Here is a 10,944-nt window from a genome sequence, read left to right as displayed (position 1 = left end):
ATTTTCTGTATTTTGTGGCTGGGGAGGGCTGGAGGGTTGTGTTAGAGGCTCCAAACTTGCCGAGTAGTTGCAGTAGTCTCTCCTCAAAAGAACCCCCAAGTTTCAAAGGGTTTGAAGAAGAAGAAGAAGAAGAAGAGTTGGTTCTTATATGCCGCTTTTCCCTACCCGAAGGAGGCTCAAAGCGGCTTACAGTCGCCTTCCCATTCCTCTCCCAACAACAGACACCCTGTGGGTGGGTGAGGCTGAGAGAGCCCTGATATCACTGCCCGGTCAGAACAGTTTTATCAGTGCCATGGTGAGCCCAAGGTCACCCAGCTGGCTGCATGTGGGGGAGCATAGAATCGAACCCGGCATGCCAGATTAAAAGTCCGCACTCCTAACCACTACACCAAACTGGCTGTGGGGGTCCAATTCTAGGGGCATCCATCCAACCTCCATTGTTTCCTATGGAGAGATCGGACCAGAGAAGCTCTATTTCCCCACAATAGGAGATAATGGAGGTCGGATTGGGGGGGGGGGAGACAGACCCTCTTTGGGTACTCCTAGAATTAGATCCCCTGGTCCAACATTCTCAGACACCATCTTCCTCTCGATATCAGGACTGGTGTGCTAGTTAGAGCATTGGATTAGGACAGGCTTTCTCAACCAGGGTTTCATGACACCCTGGGGTTTCTTGATGGCCCTGGAGGGGTTTCTGGAATGGGTGGGAGATAATTGATTTTAATATATTTTTAAAATTTGAAAAACATTTATAGGGTGATATGACCATATATGGTCAGTTTGACCTGCTCCCCTCCTCTCAAAATGGCCAGTGATGGGCCTGGAGGGGGTGGCAAGAGGAGGGGCCCCGGGTGGGCATGTCCACAGCTTTGCTTCCCAACCTTATTCTCTGCTTCCCAACCCTTCCCATCACGACACTTCTGGGGTTTCTTGAAGCCTGGAGAATGTTTCAGTGGTTTCTCAATGGTAAAAAAGGTTGAGAAAGGCTGGATTAGGAGATGCGGGTTCAAATCCCTGCTCTGCCATGGAAGCTCATTGGGAGATTATGAAATTATCTACCTTGTAGGGTGCTTGTTGTTTTGGGGACAAAATAGAGAAGAGCACGATGATGTCCTTCAGTGATCCTTTGGGAACAAAGGCAGGGTATAAATATCTAAATACAGAATTCATATTAAATGTGCCTCTTGAGATCCCTGGGTGGAGTCTACACGGAACTTTTATTCCAATCCCAGGTCAATTCAGTCCCTGCCATCTCCACTCAATACAATTTCCATTATGATTTTGTCCAATTTAAATTTCCCCTCTGCAACAAGCTTGATTGATCTGGAGGGATCCTACCTTTATTCCCGCAATACCTTAGAGTGCTTTTAACCCTCAATATTTCAATAATTGGATTGAGAAAGCATGAGGATCTCCAGCTGCTTCGCATTTGATACAGACTCCGTGGTAGAGAAGCCCTGATTGGCCAGGGTTGACTCCATGGTAGAGAAGTCCTGATTGGCCAAGGCTATAATCTTTTCTTAAAGGAGAAGCCCTAATTGTCTCTCAGCAGAAGCCCTAACTTTTGTTGGTAGAGATTTGTCTCCTCACCTGTCTCCAATCAACTCTCTCCCCCCCTCCCCTTCAAAAAAACAAAGAAAGAGACTTTGGCTGTGCTTGGCTTTCCCCTCCCCTTCTGAACTCCCCTAATCACGTGCAGAACACTTTTCTGTTTCAATGGGGGGGGGAGAGGAAGACCCGAGTTCAAATCGATCTGGATTCAGCAGGCTCCACAACGGAATAAATAAAGTAAGTGCAGATTCAGCCCTGGACTGCAGCCTTTGTGCAGTGGGCATAGATGGTATAAAAATGGGGACAAAGACTTCTAACAACAGCCACACATGCTGACTTTTTGGGTAGCTTTCCCGCTTGAGTCCAATACCAACCCAGAATTATGTAAACTGAAGTTGACACAACTGAAGTTGACACAACTGTGCATTGGTATTGGGCTCAAGCAGGAAAGCAAACAAAAAAGTAAGTTTGTTTGACTGTTGCTAGAAGTTTCTGTTTTACTTTATTTATTCGAATATTTGCATAGCCTCCAAATATTCTCACCTGCCTCAGAATCACTTCCTGGATTCATTTTGCACTGGAACGAGCTTTGGCACATTCTGACTCCACCAGGAATGAGCAGCAATGGCTCTTCTCACAAAGTATACAAAACCTCCCTGGGATGGTTCTCATATTTCCCACCACACCCCTCTTCCTCATCTTCGGTGCTTCCCCTTGGAACTGAGGCAGAGTGGATTGTTGGTTAAAAATCATCTCCCTGGTCCCTTATGCTTGCTGTGCATCCCAAAAGAAGAGGTAAATAGGTAAAAAAGCTTTAAAAAGGCGAATGCCATTTTGGGCTGTATCAACAGGGGCATCACATCAAAATCACAAGATGTCATAGTCCCATTGTATACGGCACTGGACAGACCACACTTGGAGTACTGTATGCAGTTCTGGAGGCCTCGCTTAAAGAAGGACGTAGATAAAATTGAAAGGGTACAGAGGAGAGCGACGAGGATGATCTGGGGCCAAGGGACCAAGCCCTATGAAGATAGGTTGAGGGACTTGGGAATGTTCAGCCTGGAGAAAAGGAGGTTGAGAGGGGATATGATAGCCCTCTTTAAGTATTTGAAAGGTTGTCATTTGGAGGAGGGCAGGAGGCTGTTCTGTTGGCTGCAGAGGAAAGGACACGCAGTAATGGGTTTAAACTACAAGTACAACGATATAGGCTAGATATCAGGGAAAAAATTTTCAGTCTGAGTAGTTCAGCAGTGGAATAGGCTGCCTAAGGAGGTGGTGAGCTCCCCCTCACTGGCAGTCTTCAAGCAAAGGTTGGTTACACACTTTTCTTGGATGCTTTAGGATACTTAGGGCTGATCCTGCGTTGAGCAGGGGGTTGGACTAGATGGCCTGTATGGCCCTTCCAACTCTATGATTCTATGATTCTATTTTCTTCCCTACCTTGATACAATACTTTTTATTGAACCCTTTTTCTAAGCTAATAGACAAATCCACTTGCCTACATTTTCAATCTTGTCACACAAAATACATGAAAGGGAATTTGTTTTCTGGTTTGTTTATGAAGTGAAAACATAATGCCACCAACCAGAGAGTTTATGTGAGGGCAGTTAACAAACTTAAAGAACAACTATCATCAAGAGACTATCCTGTGTCTATTATTGAGAGAGTCCTGCCAGAGCCGATAATTTAGAAAGGGAAACACTATTTAGACCTAAGGGGAATAAAAGGAAACAAAAGAGAATAACATGGTCTTTAGATTTTTTTACCCATGGCACCTTCAATTAAGTCTATAGTATAGAAACACATAAGATGGAACATGTCTTGAATGGAATTCCAGGCTGTGAAGAAAAGCTTTTAATTGGTTATAGGCATACTAGATCTATAAGACAATGGTTACTGTCTGCAGATCTTAGGATCCATATAGAAGAAGAAGAAGAAGAAGAAGAAGAAGAAGAAGAAGAAGAAGAAGAAGAAGAAGAAGAAGAAGAGTTGGTTCTTATATGCCGCTTTTCCCTACCCGAAGGAGGCTCAAAGCGGCTTACAGTCGCCTTCCCATTCCTCTCCCCACAACAGACACCCTGTGGGGTGGGTGAGGCTGAGAGAGCCCTGATATCACTGCCCGGTCAGAACAGTTTTATCAGTGCCGTGGCGAGCCCAAGGTCACCCAGCTGGTTGCATGTGGGGGAGTGTGAGAATCGAACCTGGCATGCCAGATTAGAAGTCTGCACTCCTAACCACTACACCAAACTGGCTCTCCTGCACTCCTAACCACTACACCAAACTGGCACTACACCAAACTGCAACCATTACAAAAAGGCACGTTAAGTGTGGGGACATTAAGGCTCGTAGACTGGCTTTCATAACAAAAACATCTGTAAGAGAAGAACGTAATTTTTGTAAGGGATTGAAAAGGTTCAGCAATTTTACAACAAAAAATGTAATTTATATCTGCTTATGTCCTTGCAGGAAAAAAAACCTCTAGACAAATAAGAACAAGAATTTTGGAACACATGTCAAGAACCAAGTAGCAGAGGGGCCAATGACAGAACATTTTGGGGAAGCTGGCCACCAAGCAGCAGGCTTACGATTTCTGATCCTGAAAGTACTGCAGAGAACTGAATATAATTATCAGGATATGGATGTTCTTCCGTCTAGCAAAGAAAACGATTTTATTCACAGGTTCCACAGCTTAATTCCACATGGTATAAATCAGACTATTGAAATGAGCTGCTATTTGTGAAAAAAATATTTTTGCAGAATCTTTAATGTTTGCCAATGAAAAAATGGAACTGCATCTTTAAATGTGAACACAAGCAGGTTGAAGTTATCTGACTGCATCATTCGTTCGTTCGTTCATTCTTTGGACTTTCTTGCCCGCCACTCCAGGCTCGTGCCAGGTTACAAAACAGGTTAGAATCATAGAATCATAGAATCATAGAGTTGGAAGGGGCCATAGAGGCCATCTAGTCCAACCCCCTGCTCAACGCAGGATCAGCCCAGAGCATCCTAAAGCATCCAAGAAAAGTGTGTATCCAACCCTCGCTTGAAGACTGCCAGTGAGGGGGAGCTCACTACCTCCTTAGGCAGCCTATTCCTATTCCAGCCTAATGTTTAAATTAACATTAGCTTTCAGTTAACAGAGTTTGTTATAAAAGGTAACAACCAGTTGTAAGAGAGCAGTTATGATATCAGCAGACTAAGTTTGGTTGCCTAGGTAAGTTTCTGGTGGGGTCTATTAATAAGGCAAGGAGCTCACTTATTTGATTTTCCACAGTGACCTTTGGGAATCAGTTTTGAGCCTTTGCAGCCAGTGTGAGCTCTAACCTGTTTTGATCCCAGCAAATGGAGTTTGTATTTTCAAGGTTAGTACTTTTAACTAAACGTACTTGGTTACTGTTTTTTTCATGATGTATTTCTATGTTTCGGATTCTTTGAAAAAGGCGTTTTGCAGAAAAAGAAGCTTTAACCGGTGGCTTTTGCAATCATCGTTAATTATTACTTTAATTATTATACTGTTTAGCCATTACTGGTTACTATTTTGTTACTATTTGACAACAATGTTTAGAAAAAGTTTTCTCTTGGACCGTTTACGCACTGGGAACTTCACTGCCCCAGCTCTCGTGCAGGAGCAAAAATCGGGGGCAGATGAGGTGCACTGGGCCAAATGCTCCCCCGTGTGGGTGCAGGAAGAAGTGGGGCAACCTGCCATGACTAAAATTCCAGCCTGCAGCCCGGCATGAAACCTCCAGTGCATAAACAGTCTTGGTGTTGTCTTATTTATAGTAATTTTGCCATATGCCCTTCCTACTGGGCTGTTTGGTTCTACAGTATCTAGGTGGTGGCTGGAGATTTCCTGGAATTACAGTTGGTCTCTAGGTTACAGAGATCAATTCCAGTGGAGAAACTGGCTGCCATGGCAAAAGACTGTACAGCTATGGTCCCTCCACCTGTTTAGGCTTTCTGCCCACCCTGAAAAAAAATCACCAAGAATTTCCCAACCCAGAGCTAGCAAGGGCCTACTGGACTAGTATGCACCGATGGGCTACACTTCTGGGAATCTACGTATCACCAAGAACCTCTGAACATATCTGCTTGGAGCAAACCCAGGACATGTCCAGGAACAGTATGTTCAGTATATTGTGTAGTTAGGTTCTGAGAAACTCTTGTTTCGTGTCTGACTCACTACAGTTGATGCCTTTTTATGATACCAACAGGAAGTGCCGGGCATACTATTCCCAAAGGAATTGGCCCTTTGTCAAGGCCCTTTAGAGTTACACAGGTCAAGGACAATATGTCTTTCTCCATGCATAACGGCATGATGAATAAGAACAAAGAGTTAAACGTTGATGAGTAAGATTGCTCATAGCGAGCTTGTCAAAAAAACCAACCTGTAATAAGACAGTGCCCTATTTGTTTCTGCATCATAAGGATCAGCTTAATGAGGAAGTTAAACTTGGATGAGATTCCTAATCAGATGTGCAAGTTATTACATGACATGCCTAGTGCAGTGGTTAAGAGCAGCAGCCTCAAATCTGGAGAACTGTGTCTGATTCCCCAGTCCTCCACATTCCACCAGCTGGTGACTTTGGATAATCACACTTTTCTTAGGCCTGTTCTTGGAGAACAGATCTGTTGGAACTCCCTCAACCTCACTAACCTCACAAGGCATCTGTTATGGGGAGAGGAAGGGTAGACAATTGTAAGCCACTCTGAGATGTTTTTCAGGTAGCAAAAGGTGGGGTACAAAAAAACAGCTCTTTTTCTATATCTTTATGGAAGCAATTAGCTTTACCTGTTTTGTGTCAACCATGCTTGATTATGTTATGTCTTCCCCATAACAACCTATGGATGTGAAAGCTGGACCCTGAACAAGGAAGACAGGAGGATAATAGATGCCTTCGAATTATGGTGTTGGAGATGAATGCCGTGAATACCATGGGCAGCCAAAGTGACCCACAAGATAGTTTTAGAGAGCAGCAAACCACTATGTCATCAGAAGGGAAGATATTATGGCTAAAGCTCACTTACTTTGGACACATCATGCAATCAAACTCGCTAGAAAAATCATTATTGCTCGGCATGGCCAGCAGCAAAAGGAAACATGGTCGCCAAAGGATTTGCTGGCTCAACACAATCAAAGCCGATACAGAGAAGACCATGAACCAACTAAAAGAAGCAGTCAGGGACAGGGGCGTATGGCAAAGACTTTCCTACAGAATCGCAGAGGGTCGGACACTGGTGAACGGATAACATCATCATGATGCTTTGTGTTTATTTTTTTTCCCGATGTGGTAAATTTTTATGGAGTTGTTGAGACAAGGTACGCTGACTGCCAGATCTTTTAATCTGCACTGGTGCATGCTCCAACTTTTCTCCAGTGATATACATTTCCCAGGCTGTCCTTCGAAATGGTCATGTTTCTTGCGACGACACACCCAAGGACGTTTTCATGCTCTCTGTACAGTGATAAAGGTAAAGGTAAAGGTATCCCCTGTGCAAGCACCGAGTCATGTCTGACCCTTGGGGTGACGCCCTCCAGCGTTTTCATGGCAGACTCAATACGGGGTGGTTTGCCAGTGCCTTCCCCAGTCATTACCGTTTACCCCCCAGCAAGCTGGGTACTCATTTTACCGACCTCGGAAGGATGGAAGGCTGAGTCAACAGTGATAGAGCACTGCAAGTTGGTTGAAGGGACGAATATGCAAAGCTGCCCTATCCCAAGTCAGATCACTGGGCTTCCGAGTTTCATATTGTCTACGACTGACAGTGGCTTTCTAAGGCATGAAAAACACAGGTGCATTCCCGGTAGGTTTTCTTTTTCTTTTGACCTTTTATCCCGCTTTCACTGTGTACACGTGGCAGTCTTTCTTTTTCGTTCTGCATGGATTTTTCCTCGCCAAAGCACACGGTTCACTTTCCATTCACTGTTTCCCTGTGTTTTCTAGAGTGGTTTTACGGTGGTTTTCCCCGTTGCTTCTCTTTTAGAGCAAAAGTAATTCAAAGGCATAACAATTCCTTTGGATTCTTTCCCATCTTTCCTTGCCCCTGGGAAGCCTCTGCTCCACTACCCAAATTATGCAGCATGGTTGGCATCTTGTTATTGCTCAGTTTCACACTGGGCATGATTTTTAAGTAAAGTAAAATAAAGTCGTCATCTTGGAAGAACATACATGGTTTTTCCCTGGATACATGCACAGAAAAAAATTCAGACCATTTCGGATTTGGCTGGAATTGGTTTGACTGATTCTGAAATGGTCTGAACTTTTTTCTGTGAACTTGCCTCTCCCTCTCCCCCTGCCTTTCCAGACAGCAGATCTTTGCTACCTGAGAAAGCAGGGGGGAGGGCATTTGAAGGGCACACCAAGCAACTGATCTGTCACGATCAGCTGCTTGGCACAGCCTTTAAATGCCTCCTGCCCCCACCTTCTCAGGTGCTCCCTGGGAAGGCAGTGGGGGAGAGATGGTTCATCAAGCAGCTGATCTATCATGAACTTCTTTTCCCGATTGGGGCCTGGACAACTGCAGCATCCACACACTCATTCCTGGCCTCTGAGAATCCTTTCCAAGATACTAGATACTGGAGGTACCCCCTATGTAGACAAAGATCCAAGACACCAGGAAGCTCATTATAGGAGCATGTGGGAAGATGCCAGTCATGCAGAGGGGGAGTATTTTCTAGTAAGTTGGAGGAAGTTCTCCTGGGCGGCCACCTCTTTGACCATTCCAGCACCTGAAAAGGGCAGATAAACTTGTAACACCAATTTTTAGTGGAAATATACACCAGATCCCTTTTCTGCAGCTTGGGATCAGAAGACCTCTTGTTGCCATAGTCTCATCCAAGGGTTGCACCAAAATTGCCTAACTGACACAGCCTAATCTTCCAGAGCTGTGGGCCTCTGACCCAATTCTCCAGTGTGGGTGTCTGGGTGTGAGAGCTGGGAACAGCTGTGGCTTGTAACCATAGATTACCTCGAGGCGTCATTGTATGTGTATTCTGCCAGAGGGAGCATTGATATCTCTCAAAGACATGATTGATGCTTTTGCCATACCATGCAACCTGTCACTTGTGCATTGCTGTCTTTCCTGTAAGCCCCTTTGATCTTGGAGTTAGTCACTCTAATTTAGATCTTAGGTGTGGATCTAGTGGGCCTGTTCTTCCTCCCTCCCTTCCCTGGCCATTTTGTCAACCAAGAGGTGGTAAAGAGGCTTCGTGTCCAAACCATTTGGTGCTGGGTGGTGCAAAGAGTAGATAAGGGGGTGGTTGGGTTAGAATCCCCAGTCTTAGCGAGGACCCCATGATGATGTAGTCATTATTCCTTTGAAGAAAAAGGGTTGGTTCTTATGTAACACTTTTCTTCACCAGGAAAAGTCTCAAAGCGGCTTACATTCGCCTTCCCTTTCCTCTCCCCACAACAGACGCCCCGAGAGGAAGGTGAGGCTGAGAGAGCCCTGATATTACTGAAGAACAGAATTGGTACTTATGAGCTGCTTTTCTCTACCCGAAGGAGTCTAAAAGTGGCTTACAGTCACCTTCCCTTTCCTCTCCCCACAACAGACACCCAGTGAGGTGGGTGAGGCTGAGAGAGCCCTGATATTCCTACTCGGTCAGAACAGCTTTATCAGTGCTGTAGTGAGCCCAAGGTCACCCAGCTTGCTGCATGTGGGGGAGTGCAGATTAGATATCCGCACTCCTAACTGCTACACCAAGCTGGCTCTTTAATAAAAACTTTCATTTCTCAAACGAAGCCTGTTTGTTGGGAGTAATTGGAGACTCTCGCAATACCCAGTCATCCTGCTGATAATGTGTGAAGCAACTCAAATACTGTTCCAGCACCTGACTGACACATTTGCTCTGCCCATTGCTGGCTGGGTGAAAAGCAGAGATCAGACTTTGGTCAATCTCCATCAACTTCAGGATACGCTTCCAGAAGCTGGCAATAAATTGCACCCCGGCTTGAGCTTATCTTATCTGATAAGGAGTTGTGCTTCAACACATGCTGAACAAAGAGCTCAGCCAACCTCTGGGTGGAGGGCAGGGAAAAACATGGCATGAAATACGTTTGTTCCAAAACAGGTCCTCCACCACCCAAATTGCTGTTTTGCCAAGGCTGGTGGGTAGATTAGATCTAAAGACCATGGAAATAGCCAGCCAAGAGCAGTGCAGGGTCTTCTTATCACACTGAACTATATGTCTACAAAAACCTGGACACCAGAATTGCCTGCGAACCAGGTTGTAGGATTTCAGAAAATCAAAGTGCCCAGCAGCCTTGCTATTGGGGCAAGTCTCTAGGAATATCCTGAACTGTAATGGGGTCTATTTCAATCCCCTGTGTGGAAACCCTATAGCTTAAGTAGTCAATGTGCTCCTGGTGGAAAGCACATTTAGACAATTTAGCATATCGCTGGCTCTCGAGTAATTGCTTCGGAACCTCCCTTACTAGAAGAGCGTTGTCCTCCATGTTTTGCTATAAATCAGATCATCATCACATAAAAAAAACAACCCCCTGTATAGTAGATCCCTCAGTCAATTATATTCATGAACACAACCGGGGCCCCTCTAAGGCTGAAAGGCATAAACAGGTACACAAAGTGTCCCATGGGGTGTTAAAAGCTGTTTTCCATTTATCCCATGCTAAATTCTTATTCTGAAGTATGCTTCCCTTAGGTCTAATTTTGTGAAAACCTTGCCCCTCTCCCCCTAGGTTCCCCAACAGGTTATTGATCAAAGGGATTGGGTAGGCACTGGAACTCAATGTGGTGTTAATGGACCAATATTCTGTGCACAGGTAGAGGGAACCGGAACTGCCATGGATGAAGTCACCACGTATCAAATTCTTTCACAAAATGTTCCTTAACCCCTCTAGCAATCCCTGGCTCATATTGTAGATCTTCACTTTGGGGAACACCACCTCCAGCTTCAGCTCAATCGAACATCCCAAACTCTGTGGAGAGGTAGCTGGTTGCACTCTGTCTCCTCAAACGCCTCTTGCAAGTCCCAATAGCATTCTGGTAGCTCCTCCAACTCTGCTATCGATGCCCCCACTCGTACCCGAGAATACCTCGAAGCTACCTCGCAGCCCACTTTAGTGAGATCGGCTAGTTTGGAGCCGATCAGGTGACCTGAACATTTTGGAAGGGAAAACACCAGGGCTCCTTCATCCCATAAAAAGAGCAGATTGTGGAGCTTGAGTCACTCATTCTCAAGATCATGGGGTAAACAGCTATGGAGGCCACTGTTATACTGCTAGTCTCTCAGTGTCGCCCAGTGATCAAAAAGAAAGTCTCTATCCCATCCACAATTGCCCTGCCCAACCGGTTTCCCATTCATTAACTCAGAAATCAGTGGTTTGGTGAGTTAGTTAGACTTGTGTCCTTATCCTTCCACTATGG

The sequence above is a fragment of the Paroedura picta genome, chromosome 5 (assembly GCF_049243985.1).
Source record: "Paroedura picta isolate Pp20150507F chromosome 5, Ppicta_v3.0, whole genome shotgun sequence".
NCBI lineage: Eukaryota > Metazoa > Chordata > Lepidosauria > Squamata > Gekkonidae > Paroedura > Paroedura picta.
The sequence above is the reverse complement of the archived record's forward strand: the minus strand, read 5'-3'. Positions refer to the sequence as shown.